The following is a 16,574-nucleotide window of genomic DNA, read 5'->3' on the forward strand; positions in this document are numbered from 1 at the left end:
TTTGTTTTGTTGACGTGCCGGGGTATAGGCTAAAAGTCAGGAAATAGTCAAGTCTGTTTCCTTTTGCCTGATCTCTGTGGCATGTAACTGTGACATGCCAGAATAAAGAGTAATAATACTATTATTAAAAATAATTCAACATTTAGTAAACATTAGGCAGTCTTATGCCTAATGGGTGCCTCTTTTTATTTGTTCCTTAATTGGCGGTGTATGGCAGTGCTGCATGCATGCGCTTGGCAAAAAAAAAATATAGTCGAGTACGCATGATCATTCAAATGTGCTATGTTGCTTTTTTTTCTTTTAAATTTACCTCGCTACTGCTGCATGTGACTACCTTTTTGCTTATAGTTCTGTCTTTTCTGGCAAAAAACTCTCTTTATTCATTCAATATAGACGCAGCTAACATAAAGCTGCAACGCTCAGTATTTTTTTTCTTTTCAGCCTTGATTATGAGTAGCTAGTTGCTCAACGCTACATTAAGTTCACTTCCGCAGAAATTACGGTTTTTATACCAGTTTATAAATCCAACAGAGTGAACCCGAACCAATACGCCTGCTTCTTCAGTCGTTGTGTGACAAATACTATTCGTATGCTGTCGAACATATAACGAAGGCGCTTGAGCGTAGGGAGTGACTTAGTTGTGATGCCTACTATCGCAGCTAGAAAATACTGCTGCACTGCGCGCTACGCTTTTTTCTATTACTTATCTGATATTTGTAGGAAGGTACTGCACTAGCAAAGATATTCTGAGTTAATGAGATTGAGTGGCCTAAATTTATTTACATAAATGCAACTTTCCGTTTGCCTGCCTTTTCCAAGTTTGCCCTGATCCCACTGCCGCTGATGACACCTGTTTATATGTCCGAAGTTACTTGCGTGTTCGTCGCCTTCAACATAAAGGGGAGGCAAGGGAACTACAGCCTGCGCGTGCAACGGCGTGGTGCCCCAAACATAATCCCGTTGGTGTAATCGACTCCTGACGTTCATTAAGGCTTGTCAGGTATGTGACTGAAGAAATAATCAGGAAAGAAAGGAAAATATGATTGTTAGCCCCTTGATATGGTGTTTTAGAATGGTGTAGGGGAATCGAGAAGAGCCGACTGATATGGTTTCCGAAACTGCGCAACGCCTAGTTGAATACCTGCTATCCCACGTCGACGCCGCGAGGTGACGCCAGGAGAATGTAATCTGTAGAGTAACTGTATATGGTCCACAGTCACACAAGTAAGCTCTAGTGTATGCGAAACGTGGAGCTTTTGCTAACCAGAAAAATCAAGTACGTGCTGTGTTGCGCTAAAAACAATATACGCGTGCATCTGCCTGGCATGTTTTGTGACCATTTTCTCTGGGTTAATGCAGGCGTAGAAAAATGCACAAAATCAGGACAATCTTCGAGCTAACTGGAAAATAAAAGCTGACCTAACAAGTGTGGGCCGCACGGTAGCGCGGTTGATTAAAAAACTGAACAATCATAAACACCGCAGAAGTGATTGCAGAAGTGGGTAAATTGCTCAATTAATTTTGCATTAACAATTTCCTTGAACATCAGGACTCGCATTCCCAAGCAGGCGAGCTATCACGGCCTCTGTGCCGGAAAACTTCAAACGAGAGTTCTGATATTGCAAGGCTTCATTCAATGAAACGTGCTTTGGTTTACGAAAATATATATTCACTCCTAACTTCTTTCAAGTACTACTACGGCGATTTCTCCCTGCTCTCGTAGTGTTTACCAAAGGTAGTGAAATTTCTCAACACTGCTAAAGAAAAAAAAACTTGTGCTGGCTACAATCAATCTTTTCTTTAAGACGACGGCGTTACAGAGCTCATTTCGCAGATATTCAGGGGGCGCTTGCATGGTGAGTGAAAAGTTGGCATAGTTTGTGAGCGGAAATTCGTGATAGAGGCAGATAAATCAATAATAAAAACCTTCGGCTAGAGTGAGAATGAACCCTGACAAAAAATGACGCCAGGCCTACGTGGAAGGTGCTGCAAAGTCACAGCGAAAGCTGGAAGAGTGGCACTTCACAGCCTTTTTCTAAACACTGATTGGGGAGCTGCTGCAAGCACGCTTGCTCGGTACTCACAATGGCATTATTGATAATAATTTGTAGATCAGCATTTGCTATGCTGCTTTCTTTAATTCTTCTGAGGAGTTTTGTATCCTCTAAACACCATTGGCTTTAAGACGTAAAGCGCCTCATAATATTAGGCAATTTTATCTTAACAATATTGCGCCCCCTTCCCCGTTCAGCTCAAACAATCAGCGTTATACCGGAGCGCAATGCACGCTGTCGGTTTTAGCCAAGTGTCGTTTGGTCAAGGCAGCCGCGACGCCATTGGTGCATGAAAGTATGAAGTATGTTGTAAAGGAAAGTAAAGCGTTTTCTTACGTTGCCGCAAGAAAAAAACTTTTTTTAAACATTGGGAATTCAGTTATTTTTTGACGCATAAGCATGTTTTATTTTTTGTCACCTTCACTTGGAGCTGCACTACAATCTAAGCCTTCAAGGCAGCCTAAATACGTTGTAAACACCCTGCCCTAGGGCATCTCATTTGCCGCGTTGCCTTGTGGCAAATCAAACAAAAGAGGTTTTCTGAATGGGAAGAAGAGTGGCTGCTGCTAAAAACTAAATCATTACAATTCCATAAAATCGCCTACTAAATTTTGCAAAGTCCCTTTGACGGAAGTACCAAACAAGCATCTCGAGACGCTCCCTTATGGTCCGAAGGGTGAGCTCCCGATCGTTTCGTAGAACTTCAACACACGTGCGCGGATTTTCGAAAGAATCGGCTGCGGTGACTTTTCGGAGAAGGCACAGGTTCTCTTGTATCCTGAATTGCAGTCGGTGCTTGCGTGTTTGCCGAACAACCGTTGCGTTTTTCGAGCAGCGTGGACTCGCGGTACAGGAGGCTGCCATTTCTACTGCTGCTGCTCACGTCACGTGATCCCTCGCTCGCTACCATCCACGCTGAGGGTCCGCTCACACAGCGCTTAAACGTCTGATGCATTCATAGTGGCGTAACCACCGACTGGCTGAGAGGAGCGCGTGTTGGATTCCGGACGTATGTGTGTTGGAAAAACGATCGAAGATGAAGGAGGCGAAGAACTGGGCTTGGGATTCACGCGCTGCAGCAGCAACCAACTAAGTCGGACTTCGAATTATTGCAAATAAACTCCCTTTTCTACGTAACGGGAGGCTCAATTGTCTTCAAGTGGTGCCAAAAACCATCGGAACAATGAACCATGTCGATGAACTCAAGTTAATCGGCTTCTTGCTTACGAATTTGACCGACCGACTTACAGCTGCTCACCGCATTGACGAAACAAGGAAGCTCTCAAACTGGAGCGTAAATCCGAGAGAGCCGAATTACACGCGTTATAAACTAAGCAGAAGCAACGCTCACTCAAGAAAGAGTCACGTAAGAGGAGCTTTGCATTCTCAACGAACGTATCAAGCAGCCGCACACCAACTTGAGGGCCACCGACTTCAACATCGTTCCTCTGCTATCACCCACGGAAGCAGAAGCAGAGTTTGACCAGGTTGTGGAATATAACGATCTAGCCAAAACAACGTCAGCGAAGCTCAAGTATAGGCTACGGCAACTTCAAGATTCCCGGAACCATGCACCACCACTGGCAGCACCTACTGAACCAATGTTACGCATGCTCCAGCCCACCGTTCATCTTCCGAAAATCGACCTCATGAAGTTCGATGGGGAACCGTCATTGTGGACACCTTTTTGTTAGCAGTTTAATCAACTGATGCACAACAACGGTGCGCTCACCGACGTAGACCGGTTCGCCTATCTCCGTTCGGTTCTGACAGGTGACGCTGCACCGGCTATCGCGGGACTTCCAGCAACGGCAAGCTGCTTTTCTGAAGCCCCGGACATTTTAAAACAACGCTTTGTCAAGATCGATGCCATTATTCAGGCTCACATGCAGCGACTCATCGACATGCAACCTGTGGAGTCCTCCAATAATCTTCGAGGATTTCGATGCATTTATGCCACGGTCCGAGCCCAAACTCGTGCCCTCAAGACTCTCGGAGCATCGGAGGACAGTTGCTCTACGGTGTTCTACCCCATCCTTCTGAAGTCGCTTCCTCACAATATCGTTCTCGACTTCAACATGCCCATCGCACGGCAACGCACAGAGCACCCAGGATGGCTCACCGAAGGACCGAACACAAGCATTGATTCTTCGCTGACCTTTATTCAGACCGTAGTTGAGTCTCGCGAAAGAACTGATATCCTGTACGTGTCTGCAAAAGAGCATATGTCGAAGGGCCAAGGTATAGATTTAAGCACTAGCGCGACTGCTTCTTCATGACGTCAACGTTTCACAACCGACTCCTTAACTACATCGGCGAAACCAGTTCCAAGCAAAAACGCCTGCTTTTTACAGGGAAACTTGTTATGAGATCATTGTTCGGGTCACGCGCAGTTGCATATTGTCCGCCATAGCCGGCACCACCCCCAGTGTCCGTAACAACATCGCGCAAAATTATAAAAAAAACCTAGGGCCTAGGTCGTTCGCTGCGACACTAATAACCGTGTGAATTAGTAACCTCTTCCGTGTGCGCAGGTGCGCGAGTGGGAGATCGAACAGATCGTCACCGCCCTGGACGTACTCTTCCCCGGCGTGGAGCACAAGCTAGCCTTCGTGGTCGTCACCAAGCGCATCTCCACGCGCTTCTTCCTGCAAGACCCGCGCCGGGGCTACAACAACCCTCTTCCGGGCACCGTGGTGGACACCGAAGTGACCCGGCCCGAGCGCTACGACTACTTCCTCGTCTCGCAGAGTGTCCGCCAGGGCACCGTGGCGCCCACACACTACAACGTCATCCACGACACCACGGGCCTTAAGCCGGACCACATGCAGCGCCTGTCGTACAAGATGACCCACCTGTACTTCAACTGGCCGGGCACCATCCGCGTGCCGGCGCCCTGCCAGTACGCCCACAAGCTGGCCTTCCTGGCCGGACAGTCGCTGCACAGCGAGCACAACGCCAAGCTCGCCCCTACCTTGTTCTACCTGTAACCGCGTGAGAGGCTTGTCGAGATGTATGGATGGCACTAGTTTATACAGATCGCGACTGACAGGCATCTTTGTTTAGTCTTAACGCAAACAAAACCTTTATCTCAGGTTTAGATGAGGTGCTTCATTAGAGCAGCTTTTTATATAACACTTCTAGAACGAAGAAAGAATATTGATGTATGTGTGGTCTACTCCAGATTCGGTTATTAGTAGGCTAGCTTTAAAACCTTTTTTATTCATTGTTCTTACATCATGCCGACTCCTCAAGAATTTTGCTTGGTAATTCTCAAGAGCGTGTTTCTAAAAGCCTCTTATTCGTAAATACTATGCCGGAGAATTAGTTACATCTTAATGTTCGATCTTGTACAGATTTATGCCGCTTGCCAGAGTACAGTTTCTTCTCGGGTTCTTTCAAAAACATCTTTCAGAACATCTTGAAAAAAGAACCATAATCGTTTTTTTACTCTACCGGTGTAACCGCCTTGAATTATTACCTAAGTACTGTAATGTCCCTAAAATAAAGCGCTACTCTTTGTGAGAGTTTAGTGAAGGGAGCGTGGCACCTTATTTTGTAGCTTTATCACAGTTCGTGAATGTCTGGAAGCACTTTTGCAAGGTATGCAATTGGCTTACCTGATTCTATTTCTCCCACATTACATCCCATCACTCTGTAAACATATGAACTGTCCGTCCATCTCTCTGGCATATGTTCATTTTTTTGTTTTCATTCAATCGGCTCCTTTTTCTTGTCTGTTACAAACTTTTGAAAGCTGGCTGTATATTTCAGTTTTTTGTTTTTTATTGTTCCGGAACAACACTGCTTTAAAATGGTCTGGTTCAAAAGCCCTGACATAATAGTTCAAGCTTTCTAACTACAATGACCAGTATTTTCTTGCTATGGAGAATATTGATCCGCAAATCATATCGTGGCTGCTAAGCACACGTTTCAATTGTACGAATTACTATTTTTCAGAGAAGTGCCTGTATGATAAAATTTCTAATTGCTGAAATGACTACAATTTATTCATTTAACACACAGTACTTTGAGCAGTGGCACGCGCACACATTGTGCGAAAGAAAAAAAAACATGTGCAAGGAAATTACATGAACGAACATATGCGCTTAATCTGTGAACCTTACATCTATGGGTCCGGTAACAATAGCACCATGGCTGTGGACTGGTATTCGTGAGTTTGAGCATATTGTGCTACCTAATGTGCTTGTTTTCAGAATGAATGCAGTTTTGGAATCATTGATTTCGTAACTTTTTCACTACCGAGGTCTCCTCCAATTGGATATTCTTCTGATTATGCTTCGTTTTGTTCTTTACAGCCTTTTGTCATTCATTTACAAATAAAGTTTGCGTTACGTTTGGGAAGTTGCGTTTTTGTGTAATAGTGACCTGCGAAGGATGCTTGACATGAGTGATGTCGCCAAGAGTTCTTGGTTGTCGCCTCGGACTTATAACAAATATTGGCGAAACGGATAAGTGACTCAAGTTTTCTTTGAAATGCACAGCATTTTCTAAACTTCAGCGACTTCGAGTGTATCTCTCTATCTATCTATGTATTTATCTATATATTTATCTATTTATCTATCTTTCTATCTATCCACCTACAACTTTTATCGGCTCTCCTGGCCGTTTCCATAATGGTATTAATAACAAAATGGGTATGGCATAACAATACTGTATTACGTGCATAACTGGCTAGTCGTAACATAAAAATTACGACATTTATGCCATAAATGTCACGATTCACATTTCATGATCTTGCTGCTCTTGTGGTGGTTTCATTCACATGACGTATTACAAGACTGGTGTTGTATGACCCGACTACATAGTGGGCATAAATGACAAACCCTAACCTACAACGAAGGTAAATAACACGTCCGAATTTGATAATCATGACATGCGTGTTATGTAAAACATGGCAACATGCTACGCTCATAGCGCGCTCGCGGTTCTTTCTCTAGCTTCACATATACTAAATTTGGTATCGCGGGGCATGAATGAGTGACGAAGGTATAGTACTGGTGCAAACATGGTAATCAAATTTGGTACTACGTAATGCGAACGGTAATTGGCCATTGTAGGGAAGGTAAATGACACGTCGAAACATGATAATCGTGGGAAACGTATTTAACTGTAAGTATAATAAAAGCGCATAAACCGGACGTTTTCCAGCCGACTGGGTCTCCTTCCTCAGAAGGGACTGGGGCTACGTTGCAGCGGCGTCATAAAGGCACTCGCGGGGCGGGTAATGCCCCTCTCCCTCCCCCCCGTTTTGCCGCGGAGCGTAGTCCATGTGCATACACCGGGAGAAGGGTTCCGAGAGCGGTTGATATCGAAATGTTCATGGACTGATTTTTGGGCTTTCACGTCTCAAAACCACCATATGATTATGAGAGACGCCGTAGGGGAGGGCTCCGGAAATTTCGACCACCTGGGGTTCTTTAACGTGCACCCAAATCTGAGCACACTGGCCTACAACATTTCCACCTCCATGAAAAATGCAGCCACCGCAGCCGGGATTTCATCCCGCGACCTGCTGGTCAGCAGCCGTACCTTAGCCATTAGACCACCGCGGCGGGGCAATGTTCATGGACTGTCGTGCGGTTTAACGGAATTTAGGAGCGCCCTTTCGAGGACGATAATTCGAGGAGGACCAGTGAAGCGAAATGGTTAGAGCAATGAAACGTGCAGTTACGACTACATTCCACGCTTTTCTGTTAACTTCTTGTGCACTTTACCGGTACCATCTGAAGGATGTTGTCGGACGAATTTTCTCAATTTTGACGTTTTGAAAAGCGCACGCATGTGTTCGTTTCGATATCCTTGTTGCGATGCGCTGATGGAACCTGCACAACGTCTAAGTGCATTGAATTGTGCACTGTTACGAGTCTGATAATAATAGTGACCCAAGCGCTCTTTAAAGGAAGTTCAATGCTTGTGTTTCATTGAAGAAGCATCTCCATGGTGCTTACAAGCACGCAATTATGACGGCGTGACATGTTTGCAAACCATCGCTACGTTAAAAATTCGGTACCATGCAGCCGCGACGGTACGCTACTTGCTAGTGGCCCACTTCTGCGGCAAATCAGTGAAACAGGCTCAGCACAAAGTATCTCGGAGTGCCGTACACTTTGTACATAAATTCGAGTTCGCGCTGTTTTCTGTAGCACGCGCACGATTACGCAAGGAGTGGTTGATGCACGGTCGAACAGCTGACACCACCACCCTTTGCACTACGGCAAGAAATGAGGTAGGAAACATTTAGTGGTTCCTATTGTTTGAGAAGGTACTTTGGTCCGATATACATTCGACAAAAGTTCATCCGGTGAAAGCGGCACGGGTCGTACGTCCGTGTGCCCTATCTATTTCTATGCGGGTTCACGGGTTGATCATTCTCCCGCAGCCATGTTTAATTCCACGGCGCGCCACATATAGCCCGTGGGCATTGCGAATATGCCACGACTCGAGTAGTAGCCTTATCCTGCAGCTAGTCTCGCTTTCAAGGATGGTCATTGCATCAAAATATATCCGGTGGCCGAACATCTTAGCATGCCTGGCGACTGCGCTGCGCTCTTTGTAGAGCTTCCGCACGTGGTTCGCGTGTTTGAGTCACGCTAGCTCCACATATTGCCACTTGGCCACTAGTTACGGCAAGCGCAAGCCATGGCTGCCCGCGAGAATGAAATACGATGTTCTGGGGCAGCGCGTGCTCTGGCTAGTCGTAGATTATTGAACAGCCATCTTGCCAGTTTTCGGTGCGTCTCCCCGCCGGCTCAGTTCTTCTTAGTTGAAAACCTTTTGTAGCACGTGACAAGATATCAAATTTGGGGTCAGGTTACGTGAATGAATGACAAAGGTAAATGAAGCGTCGAAACATGATAATCATGACATGGTAGTCGTGTACGGTAGAATTTACATCCGCTTCGTAACGTTGTGCTGATTTTAAAGTGTGTGATGAGCGAGACAGAGAACAAGAGACAACACCCGATCCTGGGCCGGCTGTTCTTATTCTCACTTTTGTTCTTCTCTTCTTTGCTCTAGCTACCCGCGCGCCGAAGCGCCAGCGTCTTTCTTGGTCATGACACTCGGCCATGACTGCGCGCGCGCGGAGCTGGCGGCAAAGTTTCTGGTGGGCAGGCTTGGCTGCATCGTGGTGGTCAGCCCGGACCACAATGCAACATGGAGCGACGGTCTGGGGGAAGCGTCTCTGGTGGACGGCACTGACTGCCTCGAGCTGGTCGCTCTTTTACACGCCACGATGTTCCTTGAAAAAGTGCTGTGGACTCCAGCGGCCGGCACAGCCTGCCCCGTTGCGGCCGACGCTCTCGGCCATGCCGTGATTTGGTCTCAGTATCGGCCAGAAGTAGATCTGGTGGTCGATACTGGCTGCATCTCGGAGGTCGGCCTCGGCCACGCTGGAGCTGGGTGCCGAATTCTGCCACAAGTTTATCGGGAGGCCGAGACTGGCTGCATCGTTGTGGTCGGTCTCGGCCATCTCCGGCAGGACATTCTCTGACGCTGTCATCGTATTGGCTGCGTCTGTGGGGTCCCTCTCGTGGACGCGATGATTCGGCTTGCGGGGCTGTTGAACACTCTGATCGGTGACCATGGCTTTTTCGTAGCGGTCACAGTACGCTTAGCAGGCAATGCCGTTGGTACAGTTTGGGGCATTGGTCTTCATTGCCGTCGGCGTTCTGGACAGGCTGCGATGCCCATTGCTGAGGCTCGAGGGTGGTCTTGTTGCCTTTTGTCAGACTGGAGGACTGCGATGAGACATCGAGCTGCCGCCCCACTTCAGCTAGATATATGGTAGTGGGCGCGTTGACGAAGGGTCCAGCTACCCTGTGCCCCTCTGTATCTCCCCCCACGAAAGAGGACGGGGTGGCCGATGGCTGACACCAATCTGGGTTCGGTAACAGCGACGAGTCTGGAAGCTCATGTAGAGAACTGCAGTGCTCAGCTGGAGCCTCGAGATGAAACCCTTCTTGAAGTCCAGCTTCGGTACCGGTCAGGTTGGACTGGGTGGTGGAAGGGAGATTGGAGAGTGTCCGGCCGAAGGCAGCTATGAGCTTGGAGCTCCACACCACCCAGGACTGCTGCTTGAAGGCTTCATACCGGTGCCACGCCGCTGCACCTTCCCGAAGACGGTCTATGGCCACATACCATTTCTGATTTTCTGTTCAGGCCTCGCACATTGCTATCGCGTTTACGGTTGACACCCAACCGTCGGCATCGTTCCGGACCCCGTGGAATTCCGGTAGTTCGCAGATAGCTGATGATTGTGAGGTGGCAGATGGCAACGCAGAGATCACCGACGCGAAGCAGTCGAGCTGGTGTGAGAGCTCGATGAGACAAGACCGAAGCTGGCTGCGTTGCTCCGCTTTGCTTGCCTCAAGGTCGTATGAGGCAGCTACATCCAACGCTGCGTTAGTGTCACACAATGCTGGCAACATTGTAGGAGCACGCTCGGCGATCAACGCTGTCAGTTCGTGAGTCTCGATGCAGATTAGTGCAATGGTACGCCGCAGGTCCGCGATGCTGTCGGGCATTAAGCCCGAAGAGTCAGTGGTCGTGGTCTTTGAGTAAGTAGCAATTGCAGCCCTCACCCCGGTGTGGTCGACGAGCAGTGAAGCCTGGACGGCGTTCCGTGGTGGCTCGTTTGTTGAAAGAGTACCGCAACGGGAATGTAGACCATGGGAAACGTGAGCGGCATTCCCAGGGGACAGGAGCCGGTGTGGATCCCTGCCGTGAAACGGTAGCAGGGTTTCAATCAGGTCATGTCCTAGAATCACAGGGGAGGCCTGGACGCAGTCCACAGGTGGTCTGAAGGGTGGCTGAAGCGGCGGGTGGGACCCCATCGCTAAGGAAGCGTGAACGGCGTTCCTTGATGGAGAAGCCCGCACTGTCGACGAACCACGAAGACACGTACCGGTGGCTTTCCGCAGAGGGCTAACTTGCCGGCTTGCGCTGACGGCAGAATCCATAGCCAAGGACGCGTGGACGGCGTCCCTTGTGAAATGGTACCGGTAACGTGTACTGCAGCCGCCGAGGAGGCCTTGACGCCGTACCCGAACGGTGGTGGCAGTGGCAGCAGGTGAACAGCTGCCAAGGAGGCCTTGACGCCGTCCTCAAGGGGCGCTTATCGCAGCTGTCCTGGTTGCCGAAGCCGGGACGTAAGCGTTCTTCGTCGACTGCGCCATTGTGATGAGCGAGACAGAGCACAAGAGACAACACCCGATCATGGGCCAGCTGTCTTGTCTTGTCTTGTCTCTTAAGAGATCTTGGCTCATACCCACATGGGGGATTGGCCACACTGTACCTCATAATAGATCATTTTTTACAACGCTTGCTAAAAATAATAAAGAGAAATTAGATAGGAACAATAATAACGTTCCTTTGAAAAAACGCAAAAAAATTGCAGAAAAATGCGATAAACCTGAATATATTGTCACGTCGCTCCAGGGGATGTCGACAAGGTCTATTGATGTCCGAGCAACAGGGCTCTAACCAAGCGCGTCGGTTGGGCCATAGCCTCCTATATTTTTTTGTGCCCGCGCATTAGCGCTAAATACATACGCGCCATCCGTCCCTTATAGTTTTGGCGCTCGCCGCCAGATGCCGCACCGATCCCATAATAACAGCAGACGACGCGGCCTATGCACGCTTGCGTTTATGACGGTCTAGAAACCGTCTACATTGCATTGGATTATGCGTATACGTTAAGAAGTGCGCACACACCAAATTTTTAACACAAGCACTGTATGCAGAATGCAATGTGAGCTTTGTTATTTGATTTCGCGCTCAAAGCTTGAGCACTTTTCGAGACAATGGTTTGACATGAAAATCTTTTGCCAAGTCGTGTTTGTCAGTCACACTCGTCGCGAAGTTCAGAAAAAGTGGGCGGAGAAACTTCACGAGCACAACCTCCAAAAGTTTTTTATGATGTCCCGGGGTCGAGCACTTGAGTTTGTCACGTTTCTGTAGTATTTGCGCGGCGTTGTCAACGGCAGCCTTCAGTGGCTGATTCATCTTTCTCGCTCTTGCGAGGAAAACTTCCGCGTAATTCTTTAGAGAATTTAGAACCATTACGAGCTCAGTTGACGGATACAGGAGTCCACCTCTGTCCTGGTGCCTAATTAATGCATCCGATGGCGCAGAGGTGTTTGGTTTAGTCACCAAAGTGAAGCATTCATCACAGGAAATGGTTTCGTGGACTGTTCTTGCAATATAGCCACCAACCATTGCTAGTGCAGCAACATCTGGCGTTTCCTTATCTTTCCCGCAGCATGTGCATTGTTCTTCTTCTTTACTGAATCTTGCTTTATAACTACGCGTTCTAAGGCAACCCGATCTCGCTTCAAACAGTAAAGCGCTTCCCCTTGAATTATCGTAAAATGCCTCCCTCCTTATTTCATTTTTGCCCTTTCGGTAGTTACTCAAAGCCGGTTTTTTCTCCATAGCTGCCATCCATTCTCTCGTTTTGCGCCTCGGCGCTCCGCCAGGAGCGCTCGCATCCCATAATAGCTCGGGGGACGGCGCTGAGGGACCGACCGCTCGGGCACAAAGTTATAGAGGAGGCTATGGTTGGGCTTGTCCTCTAGAGCGGGGGTTCACGTGCACTTCTTTCTTCTTCGTGGTGTGTGCCTTCACCTTGGCATACGACCCACTACTAGAAGCAGGTGGCAATATTCCTCCTCAACGAAAAAAGAAAGAGCATCGTCCCGATGCTGTAAAGTTATTGAAAAAAAAACCAAAACAAAGTAGGTTAAACAATGAAAAAGGGCACCAATAATCAAATGTTAGACGCGATAAGTTCACCAATGATGAGGCAATTGTCGGAGCACAAATAAAAAAAAACACAGGAAAAGTGGTCTTTTAGGAACGCGCAAAATAGGGCTTCATGCGCACCACGTGAACTATGTCAGAGGTCGGTTGTTTTCGTTGTGCCCATCGTGACGACGTAGCGTCCGGAACCACTTCGTAGTTTACGTCGCTCACGCGGCGTATTACTTTATACGGACCGAAGTATCTGCTGAGCAACTTTTCGGAGAGGCCACGGCGTCGAACAGGGGTCCAAACCCAAACTTGGTCTCCCGGACTGTAAGATACGTCATTGTGACGCTTATTGTAACGTCGTGCATCGACCTGTTGCTGCTGACCAATGTGTAGCCGGGCGAGCTGGCGAGTTTTCTCGGCACGCTCTGCAAATTCTTCTGCGTCAGTTGTTAATCGATCAGCGCCTTCATAAGGAAGCATCGCATCCAGCATCGTCTGAACTTCGCGGCCGTAGAGAAGGCGAAACGGTGTAAATCGGGTTGTTTATTGAACGGCGGTGTTATAAGCGAACGTCACATAAGGCAAAATGCGATCCCATGTTTTGTGTTGGACATCGATGTACATGGAGATCATGTTTGTGACTGTCTTATTTAGTCGCTCGGTTAAGCCGTTGCTCTGCGGATGGTAAGCAGTCGTCGTTCGATGCCTAGTGTTACTTAGCCGAAAAACTTCATCAATAAGTTGTGCAGTGAACGCTGTTCCTCTGTCGGTTATCACTGTAGATGGAGCACCGTGGCGCAGAACAATGTGGCACATGAAGAACTGTGCTACCTCAGAAGCCGTGGCTCGTGGTATCGCCTGTGTCTCAGCATAGCGGGTCAAATAGTCAGTTGCAACAATGACCCATTTGTTGCCGTCGGACGATAAAGGAAATGGGCCGAGAATGTCCATGCCGACTTGATCAAATGGCTTGTGGGGTGGATCAATTGGCTGAAGTAATCCAGCCGGCTTGCTTGGTGGCGACTTTCGACGCTGGCATTCACGACAGCTTTTAACGTACTGCTTCACGTTTGCTGAAAGTCCGGGCCAGTAGTACGCCTCACTTACTCTGGCGAGCGTTCGCGAGTAACCTAGATGACCAGATGTGGGTTCATCATGGCACGCGGAGAGGACTTCGTCCCGCATGTCCTTCGGAACGACGAGGAGGTAAGCGCGGCTCGTAGAACGGGCGTTTTTTTATACAGGACATTACCTCGGAGGCAGAAAGACGTCATGACACGAAATAGATGGCGAGGTATAACGGCGCTATGACCCTCCAGATAGTCGATGAGCGGTCAAATCTCTTCATCCTCTCGCTGGCGTCTGCTCAAGTCAGATGAGCTAAGGGCGCCCAGGAAACCGTCATCGTCGTCTTCTTCTTGATTGACTAAAGGTATGGGTGCACGCGACAGCGTATCAGCGTCTTCATGCTTCCGTCCAGACTTATATACGATGGTAACATCAAATTCCTGTAGACGCAAGCTCCATCGGGCCAGTCGTCCAGAAGGATCACGAATGTTTACCAACCAGCAGAGGGCATGGTGGTCCGTCACCACTTTAAATGGACGACCATAGAGGTACGGGCGAAACTTGGTGATCGCCCACACTACTGCGAGACACTCTTTTTCTGTGGTCGTGTAATTCACCTCGGTACGGGACAGTGAGCGGCTGGCATAGGCAATGACTCGTTCTTTGCCGTGTTGATGCTGGACGAGCACTGCGCCGAGGCCGATGTTACTGGCGTCAGTGTGCACCTCTGTGTCAGCATCATCGTCAAAATGCGCAAGAACAGGGGCTGACTGCATCCGCTGTCGTAGCTCGGCAAAAGCAGCCTGTTGTTCGGTAGCCCATACAAACGGTGTGTCGTCGCGTGTAAGGCGAGTCAAGGGTTCCGCTATCTTCGAAAACCCTCTAATAAATCGTCGATAGTAGGCGCACAAGCCCAGAAAGCGTCGAACAGCCTTTTTGTCTGTAGGATGCGGAAACGCGGCTACAGCGGCAAGTTTGTCGGGGTCGGGTCGAACTCCTTTCGCGTTGACTACATGGCCAAGGAATTTGAGCTCTTCATAACCAAAGTGACACTTCTGCGGTTTGAGTGTAAGATCTGCTGATTGAATAGCCTGTAGCACACTCCTGAGGCGATGAAGATGTTGCTGGAAGGTTTCAGAAAAAACGACAACATCATCAAGGTATACGAGACAAGTTTGCCACTTCAGACCAGTAAGCACAGTGTCCATCATTCGCTGGAAGGTTGCGGGCGCTGAGCACGAACCAAAAGGAAGGACTCGAAATTCATACAGACCATCAGGGGTAACAAAGGCCGTTTTCTCGCGATCTCGCTCGTCAACCTCGATCTGCCAGTAGCCGCTTTTTAAATCCAAAGAGGAAACATAGTGGGCACGGCGTAATCTGTCTAACGAGTCGTCGATGCGTGGCAGCGGGTACACGTCCTTTTTAGTCACGCTGTTCAGCTTCCGGTAATCGACGCAAAAACGTAGCGTTCCGTCTTTCTTCTTGACTAGGACGACCGGAGAGGACCACGCACTGTTGGAAGGCTCGACGATGCCGTCGTCAAGCATTTCTCGAACTTGCGTACGAATGGCTTCTCGTTCCTTCGCTGACACACGGTAAGGCTGTTGGTGTACTGGGCGAGCGTCGTCGTAAGTGATGATTCTGTGCCTAGTGATCGAAGTCTGGCGCACCTTAGAGGAAGCAGCGAAGCATGACTTGAATTCAAGCAAGAGTTTTCGCTGTGCTGTCTGGTTCTCTGGTGTGAGGTTAGAATTAATGTCGATATTGTTTAGAGACGTATCGGCGGCCTCCACTGCGTCCGACGAGAAGCAGATGGGAACGGTACTTAATTCATCTGCAAACGCTAACGAAGTGCCACGAAAAAGGTGTCGGTGTTCGTTGCTGAAATTTGTAACGAGCAGTTGAGATCGGCCATCACGTAGCTGTATGATACTCCTAGCCACACAAACACCTTGAGACAGCAAGTGTTCAAAATTACTTTCTGCAATCGCTTCACCATTTCGCAATCCACAGCATGTGACGTCGACAATAACACTGGCTCTTGGAGGAAGCGTTATACTTTCAGCAGAAACACGAAGAATGTCGGCACGTTGTTGGTCGTCCTGCTTGTCGATTGCTCGGTCGGCTGAGAAGGTGATGCGATTCTCTTGAAGGTCAATGACAGCTCCATACTCCTGCAGGAAGTCAACACCAAGAATAACGTCGCGTGAACATTCACGGAGCACAAGGAAACTTGCTACAAAAGTATAACCGCAGACCCGAACTCTGCTCGTGCAGGTTCCAAGCGGAGAGACGGTGTGGCCACCAGCCGTTCGAATCACAGAGCCATGCCAGGGCGTGATTACCTTCTTTAGTAGTCTGGTCATTTTCCCGCTTAGTATAGAATAGTCAGCCCCGGTATCAACTAAAGCACCTACTGCATAGCCGTCTATCAGCACCGGTATATCCAGAGAAAGCCGCACATATCGCTCAGTCGAATCCACACCCTTTACTGTTAGCGTCGATCGGAGGTCTTCAGCACGTTGACTGCCAGCGACCTAGCCTCCAAGGGTCGCTTGCGTTAGTTTTCTCGGCGGGGACTGGGGGACCGTGCGCCAGCATGGCGCTGTGGCGAAGATGAAAAGCGCCTCGGCGACGGTGAGCGCGGCTGCCGTCCAGAAGGCGGTGGCATGC

At 48.7% G+C, this 16,574-nt stretch overlaps 1 pseudogene; it reads left to right on the plus strand.

Moving 5' to 3' along the window:
• The window catches only part of LOC119173620 (piwi-like protein 1), a 33,891-nt pseudogene extending 27,497 nt beyond the window's left edge, over window positions 1–6,394 (plus strand).
• The last annotated feature ends 10,180 nt before the right edge of the window (window positions 6,395–16,574 follow it).

This window comes from Rhipicephalus microplus, chromosome 5 (genome assembly GCF_043290135.1).
Source record: "Rhipicephalus microplus isolate Deutch F79 chromosome 5, USDA_Rmic, whole genome shotgun sequence".
NCBI classification, from domain to species: domain Eukaryota; kingdom Metazoa; phylum Arthropoda; class Arachnida; order Ixodida; family Ixodidae; genus Rhipicephalus; species Rhipicephalus microplus.